This window comes from Erinaceus europaeus, chromosome 16 (assembly GCF_950295315.1).
Source record: "Erinaceus europaeus chromosome 16, mEriEur2.1, whole genome shotgun sequence".
Taxonomy (NCBI): domain Eukaryota; kingdom Metazoa; phylum Chordata; class Mammalia; order Eulipotyphla; family Erinaceidae; genus Erinaceus; species Erinaceus europaeus.
Window position 1 is genome coordinate 60,242,606 of NC_080177.1, and position 22,960 is coordinate 60,265,565.

Genomic DNA, 22,960 nt, shown 5'->3' on the forward strand with positions numbered 1-22,960 from the left:
TTTTCCCCTTTCTTATTTTGGGTGGCAGCCTTTCTCACAGATGTGAATTGATATCACATCATTGTTTTTATTTTATTTTAATTATCTTTATATATTTATTGCATAGAGACAGCCAGAAATCGAGAGGGAAGGGGGATATAAAGAAGGAGAGAGACAGAGAGATACCTGCAGCCCTGCTTCACCACTTGTGAAGCTTTCTCCCTGCAGCTGGGGTTCGGGGGCTCAAACCTGGGTCCTTGAGCACTGTAACATGTGCGCTCAGCCAGGTGTGCCACCACTCCGCCCCCTCACATCGTTGTTTGTTTATGTCTTTGTTTCCCGAAAAACAAGAGCTGACAAACACTTTTCCAAGTGCCTACTGACCATCTGAAGGTCTTCTCTGGAGATGTCTACTCAGAACCACTGCTCATTTTAAAGCACTTTTTGTTTCTGTGGTGAATTCTTCAGCTTTATTAATATTAATATAAATTCTTCAGCTTTATGAGTTCAGTGTAGTGTTTTGAATGCTGACTCCTAGTTAGACATGTAATGGGTAAATATGTCAGTAGGATTTTTTGGTTTTTTCTTTTTTGTACAGAAGAACCCAGGTCCTGGGATGAGGGCGTTCTACTGACTGAATCACCACCCAAACCCCATAAAAGATTTTATGTATTATATTCCTTATATTTTATATTTTCTCCACTAAATATTCATTTAAATATTATTTTAGTCCATTTAAATTGTTTATATCAGATACACACAATATTATATTTGTCTTATTTTGCTATTGTAAGCATTTCTTACTTCCATCAACCCAAATAATTTGCAATGTGGATTTTTGTTTTTATGTCTATCTTTTCATCTACAGACACAAAAAAGAGCAAAATACACTTACGTAGCAAATTATTTGCAAAACTTAAAGGTTATCACCAAGGACTAAATTAAATCATAGAATGCAGCTTACATTAAGAAAACTATTTTGGAATTCTGCCTGATTCATATTTGACTGACTCACCATGTGAGAATTACTCTTCAGTATATAAAGCAAGATGAAAGCTATTGGATTCCAATAACATGGTTTTAAATCTACCCTTTTTGGCCTTTTAGAAGAATAAAAATGGATCAAAATAACACATCTGACCACCATGTGCAGCAACCACCCATTACTATCCCAATGACATACCAAAATGAAAGGTGAAAGGTCCAGTCAAATAGTCCTAGAACAGTTTCAAACTCTTCAAAAGATAATGAACTTTACCTTTGAAATAACAACCCGCTAAGAAACAAATTTAATCACATACAGTTTATAAGCCTCCAGATTACTTATACTTATAAAATCATTTTAATTTCATTGCTTAGATTTACTATACATTAGTAAAGAAATGCTTTATTCTCCAAGACTACACACACAGAAATTCACACCTATCAGTGAGCAGGGTTTCAGACCACAGAAAAGGAAAAGGCAAGACCAATAAATTAGCTCCTACTTAGCACAAATATCAGTTAAGTAATTCCTTTCAATGTTAAACTGTGATCAATAAACTCCTCTGTATCCTCATCCTCATGCCCCTTTCTCCCTCTTTAACTTTGCACAGAACCATCTTACAAATGTCTATCAAAAATTCAGATGTGTGTAATTAAATTAATGAGCTATAAAATTACTCATTTTATTTAATTAAAAAAGGAATTATGTGATACGTCACTCAGTAGAGTGCACACATTAACATGTTCAAGACTCTGAGGTCAAGCCTTTTCACCATGGAAGCTCCATGGATAGCACTGGGGAGTTCCATGGATGGTGGATCAATGTTGAGGAGTTTCACCTCTCAATCCTGTCTCCTCTCCTTTTTCTCTCTAAAATAATTTTTAGAAGAATGAAAAAAAATGTATGTATAAATTCTCTCAGCAGTATTTTGCATATGTGTGAGATCCTGAACTCATTCTTCAGCATCACATTAAATACAAAATGAGGGGGGGTCGGGCAGGAGCGTAGCGGGTTGAGGGCACATGGCACAAAGCACAAGGACCGACCTGTATAAAGATTCTGGTTTGAGCCCCCTGACTCCCCATCTGCAGGGAGTCGTCACTTCACAAGCGGTGAAGCAGATCTGCAGGTGTCTATCTTTCTCTCCCCCTGTCTTCCTTTTCTCCATTCCTCTCTGTCCTATCCAACAACAATAACACCAATGGCAACAATAACAATAACAGCAACAACAAGGGCAACAAAATGGGAAAATATGGCCTCCAGGAGCAGTGGATTCGCAGTGCAGGCGCCGAGCCCCAGCAATAACCCTGGAGGCAATATATATAAAATGGTGACTAGCAAAATAAATGAGGGCAAATGGTCTAAAGGTACAGAAATTAAGAGAAAAAAGATAAGAGGGATTTACAAGGACAGTTTATATTATTCCTCTATGATTTAGACTTTATTTACCCCCCCCAATAAAAAACAAAAGATTAAATGCGGTTTTACAGGGGGCGGGATTCAGTTCACCCAGTACAGTGTATACCTTTTCACGTGTAAGACTCTAGGTTCAAATCTGGACACCATATGGGAGCAACATGAACAGAATGGGGACTGGGGGCTCCACAGTTGGTGAAGTAGTCTTGTGATGTCTCTCTGTTTCTTTCTCTTTTCTCTTTCTCTCTCTCCCACTTCTGTCTCTACCTCTAAAATAAAGAATGAAAAATGGGTCCACAAGAGGTTGTTCAGTGGTGGTATCATGCATGTCCAATGCCATGAGTTCATTTCCTGGTGCCATTAATTAGGTAATGGGCTTTCAAATAGCTAACTATACTACTTTTTGTTTGTTTGTTTCCAGTATTATCACTGGGGCTCATTGCTGGCGCTACAAATCCATAGCTCCTGGCAACCATTTTCCCCTGTGTTTGTGTGTTTATATTTTATTTAATAGGGTGGAGAGAAGTTGAGAGGACAAGGAGATAGGGAGAGAGAAAGAGAGAAAGATAGACACCTGCAGACCTGCTCCACTGCTTATGAAGTGTCCCTGCTGCAGGTGGGGAGCAGAGGCTCAAGCATGGGTCCATCCTTAGCACTATATGTGTGCTTAATCTTGTGCACCCCCACCTGACCCCCTACTACTTTTTCTTTAAAAATAAAAAAGGGACAGAGGGATGATGAGAACCCTTAAAACGAGATAGTTGCTTTATTCAAGCACTCAGCTTGGCGCCATGGAAGGAGAAAATGTGTGGCTAGAAGAAGACGACTGAAGAAAGAGATCTAATGTGAGAAAACAAGAGATGTAAAGAAACTATGAACAGTTAACGTTAGAGAGCAGCAGCAGAAAATTTCTGTGAGTAGCATGAACTAAAGACCAGGAACACTCAAATACAGAAGATCTTCCTTTATTTGAATGTTATGCTGTTTTACGACAACAATTCAGACTGAGTGGAAGCTGCACATGCTTCAATTGGGAGGGTTGATACAGAGATGCCTAGAGAATACTGAGTGTCAGAAAAGACCATTTATTTTTGGCGTATGGGGGAAAAATTCTACCCTTCTGCTTTCTTTGTCTACAGTAATCATAAGAGCTTTAGAAAAAGTACCAACAAATCAGTTATTAATATATGCACAGGAGAGCTGTGTGTGTTGGGAGGGGGAGGATTGGTTATGCAGGGACCAATTTCAGTCAGAGAGAAAGGGGCATCCCAAAGAGTCCCGGAGTGTCAAAGAAACAAGAGGAGGAAGACTTGACATGCCGGAAATTGAATGAGATTACTAGAGAGAAAGGATATGATTATAGATAAGCCTATACCTCAATGATATTTCCAAAAATACATTCTTTCATGTCATAAAGAGGGGATCAGTGATTACTTTTTCAAATAGGGAAAAGGAAAAAGCTTAGGAGAAAAGCAAAAGATAAATTTTATTCAGTCTCTAGGGATTTGCATATCATATATTCATAGACATACACTGGAAATGACTTGCTCAGGACACAGGGGAAAACCCTATCTAGTCCTTTTGGGGAAGCTGATGACACAACAGCAATGAAAGCTCTAAGGAAAATATATTTCAAGGACTAGTGAAAAGTAGTCTCTATAATTAAACTTTACCCATATTGCATGTCTACTTAGAGTGTACAGAGAATTTGTGCTACCCAAAACTACTCACATAAATATGGAGAAGATTCTCACACTCCAAACAGAAGACAGAAGGCATGTACATGATTTTTTCCCCCTGGGTGGGCTTCTTCTCCTCCTTTTTCCCTGTTTGGTGCAAAGGTCAAGACTATGAAATACTCCCTCAGGAGTCTTCTATATTAAAATATTTCTGGAGTTTCATCACAGAGTAACAAAGATGAGTATTTGATTGGTCAGCTTGATTGAGTCCAGTGATTTCCATCAGACATGAGAAAATAAACTGATATTTCCTTGGAATGGACAAATAGTCTGCAGTTCTATAATCAGGGCCAGGAGGTCATTTTGATGGTGGAAGTAAAGGAGCTAAGCTAAGTGCCTAGTTAGAGTAGCATTAGATCGCAATATTGGTACAGACATAGTTTAATATCTATTAATAGAACCCATTATCTGTCACCTTGGGAGAATCATTGCAGTTTCCATGGGGGAAATAGGGACACAGAACTCTGGCGGAGTGAAAAGTGTGGAATTGTACCCCTGTTATTTTGTAATTTTGTAAGTCACTAATAAAAAAAATCTATTAATAGGTCATATAAATGATAGGAAGAAAAAGATGTGAATAACTGAAATTAAAGTAATGTAACATAAAATCCACCAAAATGCCTTTGGAGAATAGGACTGCAGATAATGTTTTTTAAATTTATTTCTTCATGTAGGTGTCTATGTGTTCATTTACATAATACCATTTTTATAAGGAGCATGATAATCATTTGGTAAGTATTTTGCTTATGTCTTCTTTAGCATATACACAAAAATTCTAACCATTAAAAATAAAGGAGTTGCCCACCTGCAGGGGAGTCGCTTCACAGGCGGTGAAGCAGGTCTGCAGGTGTCTATCTTTCTCTCCCCCTCTCAGTCTTCCCCTCCTCTCTCCATTTCTCTCTGTCCTATCCAACAACGACAACATCAAGAACAACGACAATAAAAACTACAACAATAAAACAACAAGGGCAACAAAAGGGAAAATAATATTTAAAACAAAAAAACAAAATAAAAAAAATAATAAAGGAGTTGGAGTTTGGTGGTGGTGCACGCAGTAAAGAGTACACATAACCATGTGCAAGGACCTGGGTTTAAGCCTCTGGTCCCCACTTGTTGGGGGAAAGTTTTATAAGTGGTGAAGCAATGCTATAGGTGCTTCTTTTTCTCTCCCCCTCTCTCTCTCCCACTTCCTTCTCAATTTCTCTCTGTCCTATCAAATGAAAGAAAGGGAAAATAAAATACTTGGTAATGACTTCATGAAAGAAAAAAACCACACAAAGAAAGAAGAAAAAGAAAAAAAAAAAGACAACCAGTAGCAGTGGGTTTTTTGTTGAGGCACTCAGCTCTATCAATAACCCTGGTGGTAATAAATAAATAAATAAATAAATAAATAAATAAATAGCATAAGCAAAGCCTAGCAGAACAACACAGTAAGTAGCATGCGATGGAGAAGATCAAGTAGAGAGAAGGAGAAGTAACATAAAGACTTTTGTATAATAGCCCTGAAAACTAGGTGGTAGTGCCAGATGCCCTTTAAGTGCTCTGACTACAAAGATATTATAGTCTGTGCCAAACTTGCCCAAAAATTTCTTTAAATATAGCCAAAAACATATTTGTTTTTCAAACTGTGGGAGGTCAGCTGCACAGTGAAGCATTTGCCAGAGTTTTTGGAATGACAGAGATTTCCGGGAGAGGCAACTTCAACAGGAATAAATGAGTGTCAAGTAACACAGAGCAAATGTAAATCTACACCAACGCTGGAATGACCAGCCCTCAGAAAGACTATAAAAAGCATGCAGAGTTGCCAGTCTAATCAGCAGGACTATATTTGTTTTGGAGCCAGGTCTAGCTGGGTCATTCAGGGCACTCTGAAAGCCAAAGAGTAAGCAATGCCCTGACCCACCCCGAACAGGAAGCTGGTGTCCTACAGCTCTTTCCTCTTGTGTAAGCACTAGGATGACACATAGGACAGTACCCTTTATAAAAATGTACCTTCTCCACTTGTACAGTTGAGGAGGAGCCAAATAAACCACATACCAATGGAGGATTCTCTCAAATTTTAAAATATTACTTTTCAATAGAAGCAATATGCACTAGCAGAATTCTAACAACACAAAAATTAAAAAAGACAAAAAATAATTCTAATCATAAACCATGTCTGTCTTGTTTATCACTTATCCTTAGAGTCCAAGATAGTGCCTAACACACAGTAGAAAATTAATAAATAATAAATGAATGAGAGTAATTAGATAAATCACCAATAATCTTACTATTCACATAAGGTAGTACATAACATTCTAGATTATATTCTGTATCTGTGGGATTTTTTGTCAACAGTATGTCATGACTATTCTTTCATATGAATTAATATGTTTCATAATACTTAACAGCTGCACAGTATTTCATTTTTATGAAAATGCAGTAATTTTAAGCCAATCCTTTACAGCTTAATGTTTGGCTTTGTGTTGGGTCTAGACCTCTAACAAATCCCTATCTCCACAGTCACTGGTCATCTCCATCAGGAACAACATAGTGGACCCTTTGGTGGGTCTCTACAGGACCTTGCCCTCAACATGGGTCAACACTGGGAGGAACTGCCCCATTCTCTGAAGGGAGGTTTGATCAACCTATTCTGCTACTCAAGGAAGACTGGTCTTGCAAAGAGTGCAGCCTAGAATGTTCCCAGCTGTGACCACAGAATGTGAGCTCAGACCTACAAGGATGCAGAGATTACACAGACCTCTGTGCTGAATACAGGCCCCAGATCAAATTGATGGGATTTACAGTTATCAATATTTATATACTTTTCCCATATTTGGGAGTTACTCTCTTCCCTGAAACAGCTTTCTAGTCCTATCCCTAACTCTTAACACCATCTCCCCAGATAATAGCTTTAGCCCACCTGAATGTTAGCTGTTGGGCTCAGGCAAAAGTTAGTAAAGTCTTGGTTGAGCTCCTTGGAATACACCTAAAATATACCTACTAGCCTTTTCCAAAGGAGACTCCAAATCTCATCTGAGTCTTACCTTTAGATTCTTGATTATTAAACAATATGTTCTGCTTTATATCTTAATGCTTTTTCAGCCACCAAGTTGCAGATGCTAACATGACACCTGACTTCACTAGAATGATGACCTCACCAATGTGTCCTGGAACTTCACCTCTCCAAAGCCCTGTCCCACTAAGGAAAGATAGAAACAGGCTGGGAGTATGGATCGACCTGTCAATGCCCATGTTTAGTGGAGAAGCAATTACATAAGCCAGACCTTCCACCTTCTGTACCCCATAATGATCCTTGGTCCATGAGTTAAAGAACAGGAAAGCTAGTGATAGAAACTGTGTGGAATTGTACCCCTCTTATCCTACAGTCTTGACAATTATTATTAAATCAATGAAAATCAAAAAAATGTTTGACTTTGAAGTAACAATTATTAAAAAAACTGATATGTAAAATGGCACAATACCTTTTGGTTAATCAGTACATTTTGGTTTTTCCAATTGTGAGAATGTTCTATTCTAAGAATTAGCATTGGATCCTCCAAATCTAACATAATTACTTATTACGGATAAAGAATGAATAAAGAATGACTTTTGTCTGTCCACTTCTGACTCCTATTTCAAATGCCCTGCCCCCCATACAAACTACTGGCATAACCTCCCAGTTGGTTTCACTCATCTTTTCCTAGGCAATCATGCTTTGCCTAGTTAAATAACAAAACAATAGACGCCCCTCTCATTTATGATAAATTTTTCCTTTCATTATGCTAGTATATTATTCAGATAACCTTAAAAGCACCATGACATTAAGGTAAATTCAAGCTCTTTTAGTTTATCAAGGCCACCGTAAAAGAATTTCAGGATACTTTATAATGGGATGTTACAAGGAATTTTTTTTTTTCATCTAAAACCATGCTTTTACACCTGAGTTGATTAAAACTTAACAAATCCAATTTGTTAAATTGAGAAATGAGGTTCTCAATTCCAGATCATGACTTTCTTGTTAAGGTCACACCGGCTGCCTTCCAGTTTTCCCTATCAGCTTCATCTCTTACCCAGATCTTCAATTCAGAAGAAACTTTTCATAATATCCTTGAAATAAGTCTGGCTCATTTTGACACTCATCTTCTGCTCACAGCATTACAATAGTCCAGATAGCTCTATACCAGTTTTGTAACTGGATCAAATCTTTCTCTCTCTTTTTAAAATTTTATTATCTTTGTTTATTGATTGGATAGAGAAAGCCAGAAATCAAGAGGGAAAGGGGAGATAAGAAAGAGACAGAGAGACCCCTGCAGCCCTGCTTCACCACTCAGAAGTCTTTCCCCCTGAAGGTTGGGACCAAAGGCTCTAAACAGGGTCCTTGCACATTGTAACATGTGCACTCAACCAGATGAGCCACGACCCGGCACCCAAATCTTTCTCAAAACCCAGTTCAAGTCCTGCCTCTTCTAGAACGCCTTTCCTAGGCCAAACTGAGGTGATTTTGTTGTTGTTTGTTTTTGCTTTTTTTATATTTGTACTAATCTACGAAATTATGAGATAACAGGGGTATAATTCCACACCATTCCCACCACCAGAGTTCTGTGCCCCATTCCCTCCAGAACTACTGCAGTAGTTCTCCCAAGGTCACAGACATGGGCTGACTAATATAAATATATATCCATATTTTCCTTCCTTCCTTAGGCACACCTATACATGTTACGACTTCTGAATGTCCTTCTTTTTTTCCTTTTCTCTCTCCAGGTGAAACTGTAGTTCAGAGCCCTCTGGTCATCTTCCATTAACATTTTCCCCCTATGGAAGTATGGACCAAAACTCTTTTTTGGGGTGCAGAGCTTCTCTGTTGAACACGGGCATCAGCAGGTCAATCCATACCCCCCAGCCTAATTCCCCTAGTGAGGTAGGGTTCTGGAGAGGTGAGATTCCAGGACACATTGGTGAGGTTGTCTGCCCACACCAATGATGGTGAGTCAAGATGGAATCATAGTAGCATCTGCAACTAGGTGGCAGATTATTGGACCAACTTAAATTCTTTGTCTTGTGATCTCTGATAGCACTTTTATATCAAACTCATCCCACCACTTAACTATGTGCTGCCTTGTAATAGTAAACATTTCACAGCTGAGTGAAGTAACTTGCTGATTATGTAAGAAAGAAAAAAAGGATGAAAACGGATAAAACACCACCACAACGCGCTGAGCCAGCCAAATACATTCTGATGCTGGAACATACCACGCAGTAAGCACAGAAACACAGGCTATAATCCTTAATGTTAACTTTCAATTTTTATTATTTTAAATGTAGAACTTACGTTGAGGCCATTATTTTTATTTTTGTTTTGCTAATTATAAAGCCTTCTGCCTTATAAGCAAGATTATTTTTATATGCTGAAGCAGTGGATAGTAATGTCTTTGAGGGAAAGTGTGTGGCTTACTGATTTTGATATTCACTATAGTGCTTTGATCAAAGCATTAGACTATGCCTTTAGGAAACTCCTCACTACTCTTTCATAAATAATTGTAGAAATCTCCAAAATAAGGTTTGTTATCTCATGTTACCCACAACCTGACTGACATAATTGAAAAAATTGGACATTTATTGGATGGGTAGTCACAAAATTGGCCAAGCTAGAAGGAAAGTAGTCAAGCACTATGCTTTATTATATTTGTCAAAAACAAATATCTCTAATATATTTAGTTTGTATTATGATAGTCATTTTATATTCTATATATATCTGGGAAAGTACTGATTGTTATGCATGTGCTGGATATTTTTATGTTTTTAAGTCTGTCTTTTCTCTACCAGGGCTTTTGCTGAGGCTCAGTGCTTCCATAATTCTGAGTGGTCATTTTTTCCCCTTTTTTCTTTCTTGTCTAGTAAAGATGGGGGGTGGATGAAGACACCTGTTCCACTACTCATGAAACTCCCTTTTACTCCCATTCTGTAGCACTTGAACCCAGGGCTTGAACCATGGTCTTTAATATGTGTACTCTGGCAGATGTGCCACTACCCTTAAGGTTTTTCTATGGTGTGTGCATGGTTGTTAAAATTATGTGTGTGTGTGTGTGCGTGCATGCGCACACACGCACACATATGCACACACACACACACACACACACACAAAAGGATGGATGATTTCTGTAAGGTGAAATAAGTAAAATGAGCCATTCAGCTACAAATGTCAATGTCATTCAGTTATAAATGCCACACAGAATCATTATTAATGATTAATATATTTGAATGTCTCCTTATGTATTTCTGAGATCCTAGCTAACTGATCCAGTCATAGATTCACTAATACATCAACAGACCATATCCACCTACTAGCCAACAAGTTAATATGTGTCTAGATATACATGCAGACAACAACAATGTCAGATCTTACAACCATAGCATGACTAAAATTCTGAACATGGTTACATGCATGTGATAAAAGTCAGGTTTTTTTCTTTTTTTTTTTTATTTATAAAAAGGAAACACTGACAAAACCCATAGAATAAGAGGGGTACAACTCCACACAATTCCCACCACCAGAATTCCATATCCCATCCCCCCCATAGCTTTCCTATTCTTTAACCCACTGGGAGTATGGATCCAAGGTCATTATGGGGTGCATTATGGGGTCTGGCTTCTGTAATTGTTTCCCCACTGAAGATGGGCATTGGCAGTCGATCCATATCCCAGCCTGTCTCTCTTTCCCTAGTGGGGCAGGGTTCTGGGGAATCGGAGCTCCAGGACACATTCGTGGTGTTGTCTGTCCAGGGAAATCTGGTTGGCATCATGCTAGTATCTAGAACCTAGTGGCTGAAAAGAGGGTTAACATACAAAGCCAAACAAATTATTGATTAATCATGAACCTAAAGGTTGGAATAGTGTAGATGAAGAGTTGGGGGGAGAGTCTCCATTTTGTAGATAGCTGGTAGGCATATTTTAGTTATATTCCAAAGGGCCTGTGGCTATACTAGTTTTTTTTTTCCCTGAGCCTAAAATCTGATATGCAGGTGGATCCAAGTTATTGTCTGGGGAGGTGATCTCATGGCTGGAAAAATAACCAGAAAGCTGGATCAAGGAAGAGAGTATGGGAAAGGTGTACAAATATTGTTGACTGTAAACCCCATCGATTTGATCTAATCCAGCCTAATCAATGCAACAAATACCACCTCAGCATGCTTCACTTCAGACTGTGTCCAGAGACGTCAGTCGTGGAATGTTAACCCTTCAGCCACATTACTCGGCTGAGACCTTTCCTTTCATAGGATTCTCTAATTCCATTCTGGGGACCTTTCCTTTCATAGGATTCTCTAGTTCCATTCCAGGTGTTTCACCTCCTAACAAAGTCCCAAAACCTAGATATAGACCAGGTCCCATGAGATAGAGCATATGTTCACATGTATCCATAAATTAGGGCAAAATATATACCTGAAAGCAAAAGTACACTATAGTCTGCAGTGACTCAATATAAAGTGCATAATGAAATAGTGTCTACTTAGACTTAGATATCCCTCCTCCCTTACTTCCTATTACACTTCCCTCACTCACTCCAAAGCTAACCTTAGCAAAGCAAGGACTGCAAAAGCTTAATAAGGGCAAGAGACTGGCATACTTTAATGATGACTCTTTAGTCACTGTCAGGCACCCCATCATCTGGGGCCTTGTCGGGGCATCCTGAGATTCCCAAACAGACATGATGGGCCTAGACCTCAAATAAATCCCTTTCTCCATTGTTACCGGTCATCTCTATCAGGAACAACAAAATAGACCCCTTTGTGGGCCCCCATGGGACTTTGCCCTCAACTTGGATCAACCACGGTAGAGAATGTTCCATCCTCTGAAGGGAAGCTGGACAACATAGTCTATGCTACAACTGAGGAAGGTGGGTCCTGATATTGGCACAGCTTGGAACGTTTTTACTCATGACCAAAGAATGTGAGCTTAGATCTACAGGGATGCAGAGGTCACATAGGCCCCTAAGCTGAATATGGGCCCCAGATCAGAAGTCAGTTTCTAGCAAGATCAGAAGAGAAAGCACTAAGCTGAACTTGTACTGGAGTTGGTGTATTGCACCAAAGTAAAAGACTCTGGGGTGGGTTGGAGGAAGGGCTCAGGTCCTGGAACATGATGGCAGAGGAACTAGTGAGGGTTGTATTATTAGATGGAAAACTGTGAAGTGTTATGCATGTACAAACTATTACATTTACTGTCAACTGTAAAATATTAATCCTCCCATAAAGAAATAAAAAAGAAGTCAGTTTCTCTGTAACACAGCATTTAGCACAATCCCTTTTTATTTTAAATTTCTACACCATAGCAGAACTAATAGAACTACAACAAATAAAACTACAGCTTTTGTTATACTCTACAAATCTGAGTCAATGTCCTTAAGATAGCTCATTCAATTTCTGACAGTTACAGTTCCTTCTGTGCTTAAGGACTTTTGGTCATCCCTTTAAGTCACTGATAATAGAGGAGGAGTTCGATTTTATACAGCCAAACTAATGTTTTATCTCAAAGGTGTTACCCGGTAAAGTTGCTGAACTTTTAAACAGTACAAAAAAAATACATTTTTAAGTTTTACAATTTTATTAGTGATTTACAAGATTATAAGATAATAGGGGTACAATTCTACACCATTCTCATCACCATTCTCACCAAAGATATGTGCCTCCACCCCTCTCCAGTAGTAACCATCATAGTTCTCCCAAGGTCATAGTTATGGGTTGACTCTATATGTATTTTTTCCTCTATGTTCCAATTCATGCTTCAATTCTCTATATTCCATATATGACTGAAATCACTCCATAGCTGTCCTTCGCTTCCTTCACTAAGCATCATCGTTGCCAGTTCCATTCATTTTGTCTTGAAGGAATGAAGTATTGTGTAGTACTCCATTGAGTATATGTTCCCTGATTTTTTTCTTTCTTTCTATTTGTATTTGACAGGACAGAGAGAAATTGAGAGAGAGGAATATAAAGAGGGGGAAAGAAAGATAGTCACCTACAGTCCTGCTTTACCGCTCATGAAGCCTTCCTCTTGCAGGTAGGGAGCAAGAGCTCAAACCCAGGTCCTTGCAAATGGTGATATGTGCGCTTAACCAGGTGCTCCACTGCCTGGCCCCTGACTTTTTTTAAAATCTTTGCTTAAATGTCTCACATGCTTCTCTGATGCATACCTCTTCCTTTCCCTGGTTAAAATTTTAAAATATTCAGGGGAAAACCCTATAAAAATACTTAAAGTTAGGGGTGGAAAAACTTTCAACAATAGAATAAAACTCACTCATTTGAGTCTTATAAATAGAAAAGACATTTTAGAGCTCAATTTTAGGAATGCTTCCAGGACAAGTTCATAAGCTGCACAATAATATAAATATTGGATCCTCTTCCTCTTACCCTACTTCTTCCTCTTTCTTTCCTTCTTTCGTGTGCTAGACATTGAGCACAACCCTTCATTCATGGAAGGCCTCAGCTCTACACACTGATCCACCTCTTAGGCCAAATTTTTTATTTTTGACTGATTATGAATATCTAATTCAATAACTTTTTTAAAAAATTATTTGATAGGACAGAGAAAAATTGAGAGAGGAAGGGAAAATAGAGAGTCAGAGAGAAAAATAGACACCTGTAGACCTGCTTCAACACTCATGAAGTGTCGCCAGTATAGGTGGGGAGCAAGGGCTCGAACCCAGGTTCTTGCATGGGTTCTTGCACATAGTACTATGTGTGCTTAATTGGGTGCACCACCACCCCCTTAAACTCAATAACTCTTACTTATATAACAATTAGTCCTACTTTCCGCCTGCTTTAAAAAGTTAAATTTACCTTTAAATGGCTGAAAATTAGGTACCACCAAGGACTTTCAGAAAACTATGTAGGAGTCTCCAGAGATGTGAAAAATAAACTCTCAAACTACTCTACATATTAGACTATGACTATAAAGCATGTTCAGTTATATAAATTTATTCAGTTATATAAATTTATTTATATAAATATCTTATGACTGGTGATTAATTAAATGAAGTTATTCATTCTTATAGATAAAATATACATAGATATATGTATGTATATAAATATATAGATAAAATATGCATGTTTCACAATGTTTTCTGCAAAACAGCAGATATTATTTTTGGTAACAGTTGTAAAGACAGGATCGGCATATATATATGTCTCGGGCTCCACTGTGATTTTTAACATTGTTACTGATCCTGTCCTTATTTAAAACTGGAAAAATTTTTATCCTAGTGTTATCTGTATTGATCATGTTTTTTAATAGTTCATTAAAATATCTTGTTTATTAAGCGTTTTATCACCCTCTTAAATTTCGTATCTGAGGTAAGTTCCTTATTCAATTCACTGTAATCTCCATTGTGCTTTGGCCAATCCACTGGTTTGAGGAAGAAGATACAGAAAGCACAACTTCCTACACTAAGACATGCCTGCAGCATCTATTGCCTGTCAACTTGCAGACATGTGGGCTAAATAAATATTCACTGTTAAATGCCATTAAAACAATGGTTTGTCATGCATAAAGAGTTAAATTATAGGTCTATAGACAATGACAATTTTAGGTCTCTAGAAATTTGTATTTGGGACTAGTAGACTTCAGATAATGTCATTCAAACTTTGCTTCTTTATTGGAAAAATAAATCAGAGTTTATAGTGGATCATTTTATTGATTTATTGATCTCTAATAGTTAATGCTTATCCCTATGAAAGGATTATACTTCTCTATCTCATTGATAACAGGCTTGGCCATATGACTTGCTTTGACTAGTAAAACATGAACCAAAATGAAATAGTTGGAATTTTAAGAGCCATGGAGGGTGGGGAAAATAGTATAGTGTTTATACAAACGACTGCATATATTGTAGAACTGAAGTTTATACCTCTTCAAATGTATATTATCACACTACACCACCAAGATACCAATATCACAGGTCAGTGATCTGCCTTTATATATTGATGTTCCAGCCTCTCCTCCTCCTTTAAGCTCAGTTCTGTAGTCAGAATCCAAGAGTTTACTTTGATTTTGCTTTGTTTTAAGGGGAGAAAAAGTCATTATTGGGGCTTCGCTGCTCCAGGCCAATTTTTTCAGGTAGAAGAAAGAGAGAGAAACAGACAATGAGAAAGTTTCCATGAAAGTTTCCCTCAGTGCAACAGAGGCTAAGCTTGAACCTTGGTCACTCCAATCACAAAACAAGCACACTATCCAACTGAGCTATCTTGCCAGACTCCTGAAGAAAAATCTTAGTGAACAAATGGAATAACAAAACATGTTATTGGTTAGAAGATTCCACATCAATGATAGCAACTTTCCAGCTCCATTTGGTGTGATGACACAGGGTGTGGTGAGTTTATATACATATATAGGTGTGAAACTTTACTCCCAAAATCTTGAAACATTTCAAGCTAGTATTAAGTTAATGAAAAATAAAAACTTAGGGAGCAACCTTCCCTAAGTTATTTTTCTAAATGTAGTGTGATATTCAAGACAAATAACAATGGGATTTTTATTGGAGAAGCAGAGCTAAAGAATGCAAATGGAAAATGGTCTGATCTAACATAAAAATAGTCAAATGAGAAAAACCATAAATAAATGGAAAAATAGCACAGAAAGTAGAATAATCTAGAAAAGATTAGAACATAATGTAACGTCTCAATGCGCAAAACTGTATAATACCACACATGAATGCAGACAAATAAGTGGAAAGAGTAATTCAAGAAGTAGACTAAAAAGACAAGGGTATCTGAACACATGATAAAAGAGAAATTTCAAATAAGTGGGAGAAGGATAATAATTTGATCAATGTCTGGAAAAAAATTTAAGTGGGGACCACTGAGTAACTTAATGACCCCAAAAGGATCAAGGTTAAAATGTAAAAAATTAAGATGTAAAATTTACTAATAAATACAAGTCAATTACTTATATCCTTGGAATGAAGAAGGACTGCTAGGTTCTTCTGACTAAGAAAAACAGGTCAATTATTTATACCCTTGGAATGGGGAAGGGCTTCTGGATTCTGTTATAAATCTAGATCCACCAAAAGAAGGTCAAACTTGACCACAAAGTATAAGTAAAGAAAGAAAACAATTTAGCAAAGTGGTAGAAAAAATATACATTAACCAAAGTCAAAATGTAAATCACAAACCAGAAAAAAATGAAACATTAGAACTCATATCCTAGGACATGTCTTTCTAATTAAAACAAAGTTATTATACTGGAGGGTCAATACCAAAATGAAAAATGGCTAACAGATGTAATTATAGTCCACAATACAGTAAAAAGTATCCCTAAAAACATTAAAAATGCTATTTTTAAAATAAAAGAAATTTTATTAAAATCATACTAAAATGACTTTTTCAGCTACATGGCAATGATTTAAATTTTTATAGAACTACTGGCAAAGGTGTAGGAAATGGTCATTCTTGTGCATACTTGGTTATAGGTACAAATAATGTAATCAATTGAAGTGGTCTGACCATTTGTATCAACTTCTTAATGCATGTGTACATGGCCATGCAGTGCCCCTTCTGAGAATTTAATGTATCCAATATATTTAAACTTTTCATGAAATTACTATGTTCAAGTTTGCTTATTATAAAATAATTTTCAGTATCAAAAGATGGGAGAGTATCTATTATAAGAAGCTATTTCATTAAATTATGGTATACACATTTAGCAAAATACTACACAGACATGAAAAATCATGATGATAAAAAAAGGTTCTCCGGGGGGTCGGGCGGTGGCACAGTGGGTTAAGCGCATGTGGTGCAAAGCGCAAGGACCGGCATAAGGATCCCGGTTCGAGACCCCGGGTCCCCACCTGCAGGGGAATTGCTTCACAGGCGGTGAAGCAGGTCTGCAGGTGTCTGTCTTTCTCTCCCCCTCTCTGTCTTCCCCTCCTCTCTCCATTTCTCTCGGTCCTAACAACGATGACATCAGTAACAACAACAATAACTACAACAACAATAAAAAAACAAGGGCAACAAAAGGAAATAAATAAATATTTACAATAAAAAATATAAATGTTCTCAATATTATAACACTCATTAAGTTTAAAAATAGAGGTATATAGAATAACAGGGGAAATAAGAACACAAATTCATATTTGTTTATAAGTTTATAAGAATAACAATGAACATCTAGTTGGTTTGAGTAGGGAAGGTGGGAAGCTGGGCAGAAGGTCCAACACTCTTCAGTGAAGGATGGAAGGGGGGATTTACACTCTGTATCTTTCAATGTTTGAACATTTTTTTACCCCTATGAATGCATTTCACATTCAAGAACTTAAAAAATAATAATAAACCTCAAGCCAGTCTACTGTGAGCAATTTAAAGTTAATAGGTGATAGTCTAATTATATTGATAAATCTGCCCTTCATGGACACTTTTGTGTAGTCGCATGGACTATTGATCTCTCTTATTCTTTACCACTACTCTGCTTTGAAGACTATTATCTTATTTCTCCATCCAAAACATCCCCTTCTATCTAAGAAGTAAAGCAGCTTATCCAAGCACTTCAATTCAATAATTTCACCATTAAGAACACTTCTGTTACTATTCTTCAAGCACTTTAAAAAAGCTGAAAACTTCAATTGAGCAGACTGCTCATTATGACATAAGATGCAATTTATACATTGATTGAAATGGCTTGATGAGGACCTTAATAGTCCTTTGCTTTGAATGAGATGCTTCAATATGCGAAAGGAGAAGGCCCACTTGAAATGATAATGCATTACTCAGATTAGTACTATTAGTTGGACCATTCAGTAACAAGGCATATTTTACTTCATTATACTTGGCTGCCAGTCATTTTCCAAAACAGCAGTAATAGGATACTGCCATTAAGTCATAGAGCAGTCTAGGAGAGCTGATGAGATAAAATATTGAAGGCAGCAGGCTTTTTGTAATAATTTTATCTACAGGGATAGAATGAAAAGATAGGCCAATGGAAGAAAAGGGCAGTGCAATAAACGAAACATCATTCTAGAGAGCAAAGACTTGCATTTCTCCTTACATTTTCTCACTAACTAGCTCATTATTTAATCTGAGCATAATTTTCCTAATTTGCAAACTGCAGATAATAATGCCTCATCTGCTATAGTGGAAGCTCTGTTAGATGCTAACCAAACCCATTTTCTTTTCCTCCTTGGCCCAGGAATAAACCACATTTCCTGGATGACCCTGCAGTTAGCTAGGGTGAAATGGCTAAGTACGGATCAATGTGATATAGATAGATGGAAATGAATGCTTTATGACCAAGTTCAATCTATAAAATATATTTTACAACCCTCCATGCACTCTCTCAAGTTCCTTGTATGCTTATCTGACCCAGCTAAGATAAAGTAAAATGTATTTGTTCACACCAAAGATAAAAGGAATGAGGGGAGAATATCTCATGACATGATGGTAGCTATAAATAGCATACAGTTAGATAACAGAAACACTTCTCAAAGTGGGAAAAGAAAGGGATAAACATGGAGTGACAGCAATACTTCTCCCCACAGACGGTGACTACTTCTAGAGCAGAGAACTGCTAAATTCTACTTTCCCATACAAATAGTCACCATGCTGACCCCTACAGGTACCCACAGTGACACCATCATAGGAATTTGAGCAGAAACACTAAATGAGGGGATTGGGCTATAGTGCAGCGAGTTAAGCGCACGTGGCTCAAAACTCGAGGACTGGCTTAAGGATCCTGGTTCGAGCCCCCAGTTCCCCACCTGCGGGGGGGGGGGGGTCACTTCACAAGCGGTGAAGCAGGTCTGCAGGTGTCTTTCTCTCCCCCTCTCTATCTTCCCCTCCTTTCTCCATTTCTCTCTGCCCTATCCGGCAACAACATCATCAATAACAACAATAATAATAACCACAACAATGATTAAAACAATAAGGGCAACAAAAAAAGAAAATAAATAAATAAATTTAAAAAGAAAGAGACACTGAATGAATGCTATCCTAACCACTGATACAAGTGCACCCTGGACAGTTAACGTCCCCTCTTTCCAATCAGGATTCTGGAGAATGACTGTCTGTGTCACAGAATGATATATGTCTAGGGAATGATATCAAGCTACATATTAGCTTTTATCTCTTTCCTTGTGAAAATAATCTTTCAAGGAGCTGGGACATTGCCCACCTGGTACAGTGCATACATTACCATGTACAAGAATTCAGGTTCTAGTCCCCAGTCAACAAATGGAAACACCATTTGTTGTTTCCAAAACAAAAATGGAAACAAATCTCATCTGCTATTTTATTACCTTTCGGTTCCTGATTGATTATTAAACAATTTGTTCTGCTTTACATCTTAATGCTTTTCAGCCACCAAGTTGCAAATGCTACCAGTGAAGTCAACCTGACTTCTCTGGGCAGACCTGACCTAACCAATAAGTCCTGGAACTCCACCTCTCCAGAGCCCTGCTCCACTAGGGAAAGACAGAGACAGACTGGGAGTATGGACTGATCTGCCAATGCCCATATACAACAGAGGAGCAATTACAGAAGCCAGACTTTCCACCTTCTACACTCTATAAAGATTTGGTCCATATTTCCAGAGGATAAAAATAGAGAAGCTTCCAATATCAGTGATGGAACACAGAACTGTGGTGGTGGGAACTGTATGGAATTGTACCCCTATTATCCCACAATTTTGTTGATCATTATTAAGTCACTAAAGAAATACATTCAGTATTTTTTAGAGAATAAAATTTGGGGGGAGGATTAAACACATAGTTAAATGATAGAAATAATAGTTTTAAATCATAAAAAAGTTTACAGTTTAAAGTTTACTTGAAAATACTGCATAGATCTAAATTTGAAGTATCGTATTTTAGGAAATTTTTAAAAATATAGGTTGGGTAGTGGTGCACCTGGTAGAACATACATGTTACAATGAGAAAGGAGCTGGGTTCGAGCCCTCAGCCCCCACCTGCAAAGGGGGAAACTTCACAAGTGGTGAAGGAATGCTGCAGGTTCTTTCTCTATTGCTCTATACCCTGTTTCCACTCTGTCTCTATTATAAATAAATAAAATTTTTTAAAACCTTTAAAGGTATGCTATTTCATAAGAATAAAATTAAGTTGAATTGCAAGATTAATAAAAAGACCTCCATAAAAAATCCAAATATTTAGAACATAAGTAATATGCCTTTAACTTATTTCATAAGCCAAAGAAGACATTAAAAGATAAACTGGGGTGTTATTAATTTATTTATTGCCTCCAGGGTTATTGCTGGAACTCAGTACCGGCACTATGAATATACTGTTCTTGTGGCCATTTTTTTTTTTCAATTTTGTGGATAGGACAAAGAGAAATTGAGAGGGGAGGGGAAGATAGAGAGAGAAAGAGACCTGCAGACCTGCTTCACCATTCATGAAGCAACCCCCCTTCAGGTGGGGTGCCGGGGACTCAAACCAGGATCCTTATGCAGGTCCCTACACTTTGTACTGTGTGGACTTGACCTGGTGAGTCACCACCCAGCCCCCAGCGTGCTTTTTATAATGACTTAAAATAAATACACAACATAAAATTTTTTTTCTGTGGTGCTGAGGAAGTAATACTTAAGAGAAAAATTATAGCATTGAGCAGCTGTCAAAAAATAATAATAATTAGGAAAAGTCTCAAATCAGGGACCTGAGATTCTAATGCGGAAATAAGCATTGCACTGAGATAGTATACAAATTATAACATTATTGGTAAACCACCCAGAGGATGAATCTTCTCAAAGACATCTAAAGTTCTGAACAAGCACATTTCCTGTTCCTGATGAACACCACATACAGTAGCTGGCAGAAACTATCAAGTTCTTTTTCATTATTTTCATTTTATTTTACTGTACTTCCTTTTTTGCATCCAGGGTTATCTTATCTCTGAGGCTTGGTGCCTATATGATAACTTTAGCACTCCCAGTGGCTATTTCTCTTTCGTTTACCTTTTTTGTAGATTGAGAGGAAAAGAGATGCCTGCAGCACTGTTCCACCACTTGTGAAGCTTCCCCCTATCCCCCGGCAGATGGGGAGTGGGAAGCTTAAACTTGGTCCTCACACATAGTAATGTGTGCACTCTACCAGGTGTGCCACCACCCAGCCCTGTAAGTTCTCCTTAAAAGACTAAAGAAACTAAAAATTGAAAGGAGGATATGAAATATGCATACTAGATTTATTCACTAGAAGTAATGCTTGATAATCATGTTCTTAACTCAATGGTTTTCATAGTTTAATTATGTATTTTATTTTTCTACTATTGTTAGAAGACTAAAGCAAATTGTTAGTGTTCATTAAACAACTGAATGACTCATTCAATAATGTCCAAGAAATGCCAGTTTTTGATAATTTCATGTTTCAGTTAATAATCCCTGAAACTATCTATACAATATAATAGAAGAGTTATAAAAAGACAGTATTTCAAGTTTATTACATTACCAAGATAACAGAATTACTCTTTTAAACTTTTATTTTTAGTTTCTTAAGTCTAATACTGTGACACTTGTTTTCAAAAACTCTTTCCTTACCAAAGGAACAGTGTAAAATCCAAGATATATTTTCATGAAGTCCCAGGTTCAGTTCCCAGCATGACCATATGCCAGAGATGAGCAGTGCTCTAGTCTCTCTCACTCTTTCTCTCTTTCATTAAAATAAATAAATAAGTAAATATAAATAAAATGTTTGAAATAAATGAATAAAAATCAAATCCAAGCTATATAGATTACCCTCAAACCTCACCACAGACATCCCCAAAAGGCTTTATGTAATCACACACAAATACATTCCTAGGCAGACTTTGCTCTTGACTAATTATCCACATTTTTGAAACATGAGTGTATTTCAATTTATAAGCCTCATATGAAAAAAAAATCCAGGCATAACATGAATTGTGACTTCCTATGTTAAATAATTCCAGTTACAAAACCCCATTTGTGTATATGTTTCAGAAATAAGTATGTCATATGTTATGAGGCATAGTATAAATTTGCATAAATTCTGGATTAAATAAACCCCTTAGGTGTATCCAAAGCACTACTTTACAGAGCTTACAGACTTATTTTATGTATTAGATACTAGGGGGCCAAAATTAAATGCACTACTTTATAATGCAAGTTGGTATTGTAGTAGGAAGAGCAGTAACAAGTAGCATTTCATGTTAGTAGGACTGATATGGGGCACAAACATAAGGCAAAATGAGGTTATTTGGAAAACAATGATACTTATTTTAATCTAAGTCATAGATAAATTCGAGTCCCTATGAAGTGGTTTTTACATATAGAAAAACTATAGTAAGTGGCATATTTTTCTCTCATTGCTTCTTACAAGTATTATGGAAGCAAGCTTTTGGGGAACTAGAATAAGGGAAATAAAACAGTAAGAGGAAGGTAGTTTTTAAAGAAGCGTGTCACCACATGACAGACAAATCACATTTTATGAACTCTTTCCATCAGTCACTCTTATGTTCTAAAATTGAGTGTAACTGAGAAAGAACATGAAGATTTTGATTTGGCATAACGTCAAATTAGCGAGTGAAACATAGTACCCACCCAACAGGCATGCCATGCTGTATGCAGAGGAGACATTCATGTCCAACTCTGGAATTCAACAGTTGTAGACTTCTGTCTTTCTCATTAAAGATTATAAACAAGCAGCCTACCTGAACTGTGTAGCACGTAGAGGTCCTATACACACTGCTGAAATTGCATGTCCCTCCGCCAAGCTATCCACTTTTGTCAGTTACTCCAACACTGCCCGACAGGTTGAAAACAGGACAGAGATATCCCAGAACTTGTAATTTAAGTAGATTTGAATTTTAACCAGCTATCACTGGTTAAACAGCTTTACTAACAGAGAAGATAA

The 22,960-nt window shown here is 37.3% G+C and overlaps 1 protein-coding gene across 2 annotated transcripts in view; it reads right to left on the minus strand.

The window, feature by feature from the left end:
• Positions 1-22,960, minus strand: part of AKAP6 (A-kinase anchoring protein 6) — a 524,830-nt gene that overhangs the window by 332,373 nt on the left and 169,497 nt on the right. The window lies entirely within an intron of this gene.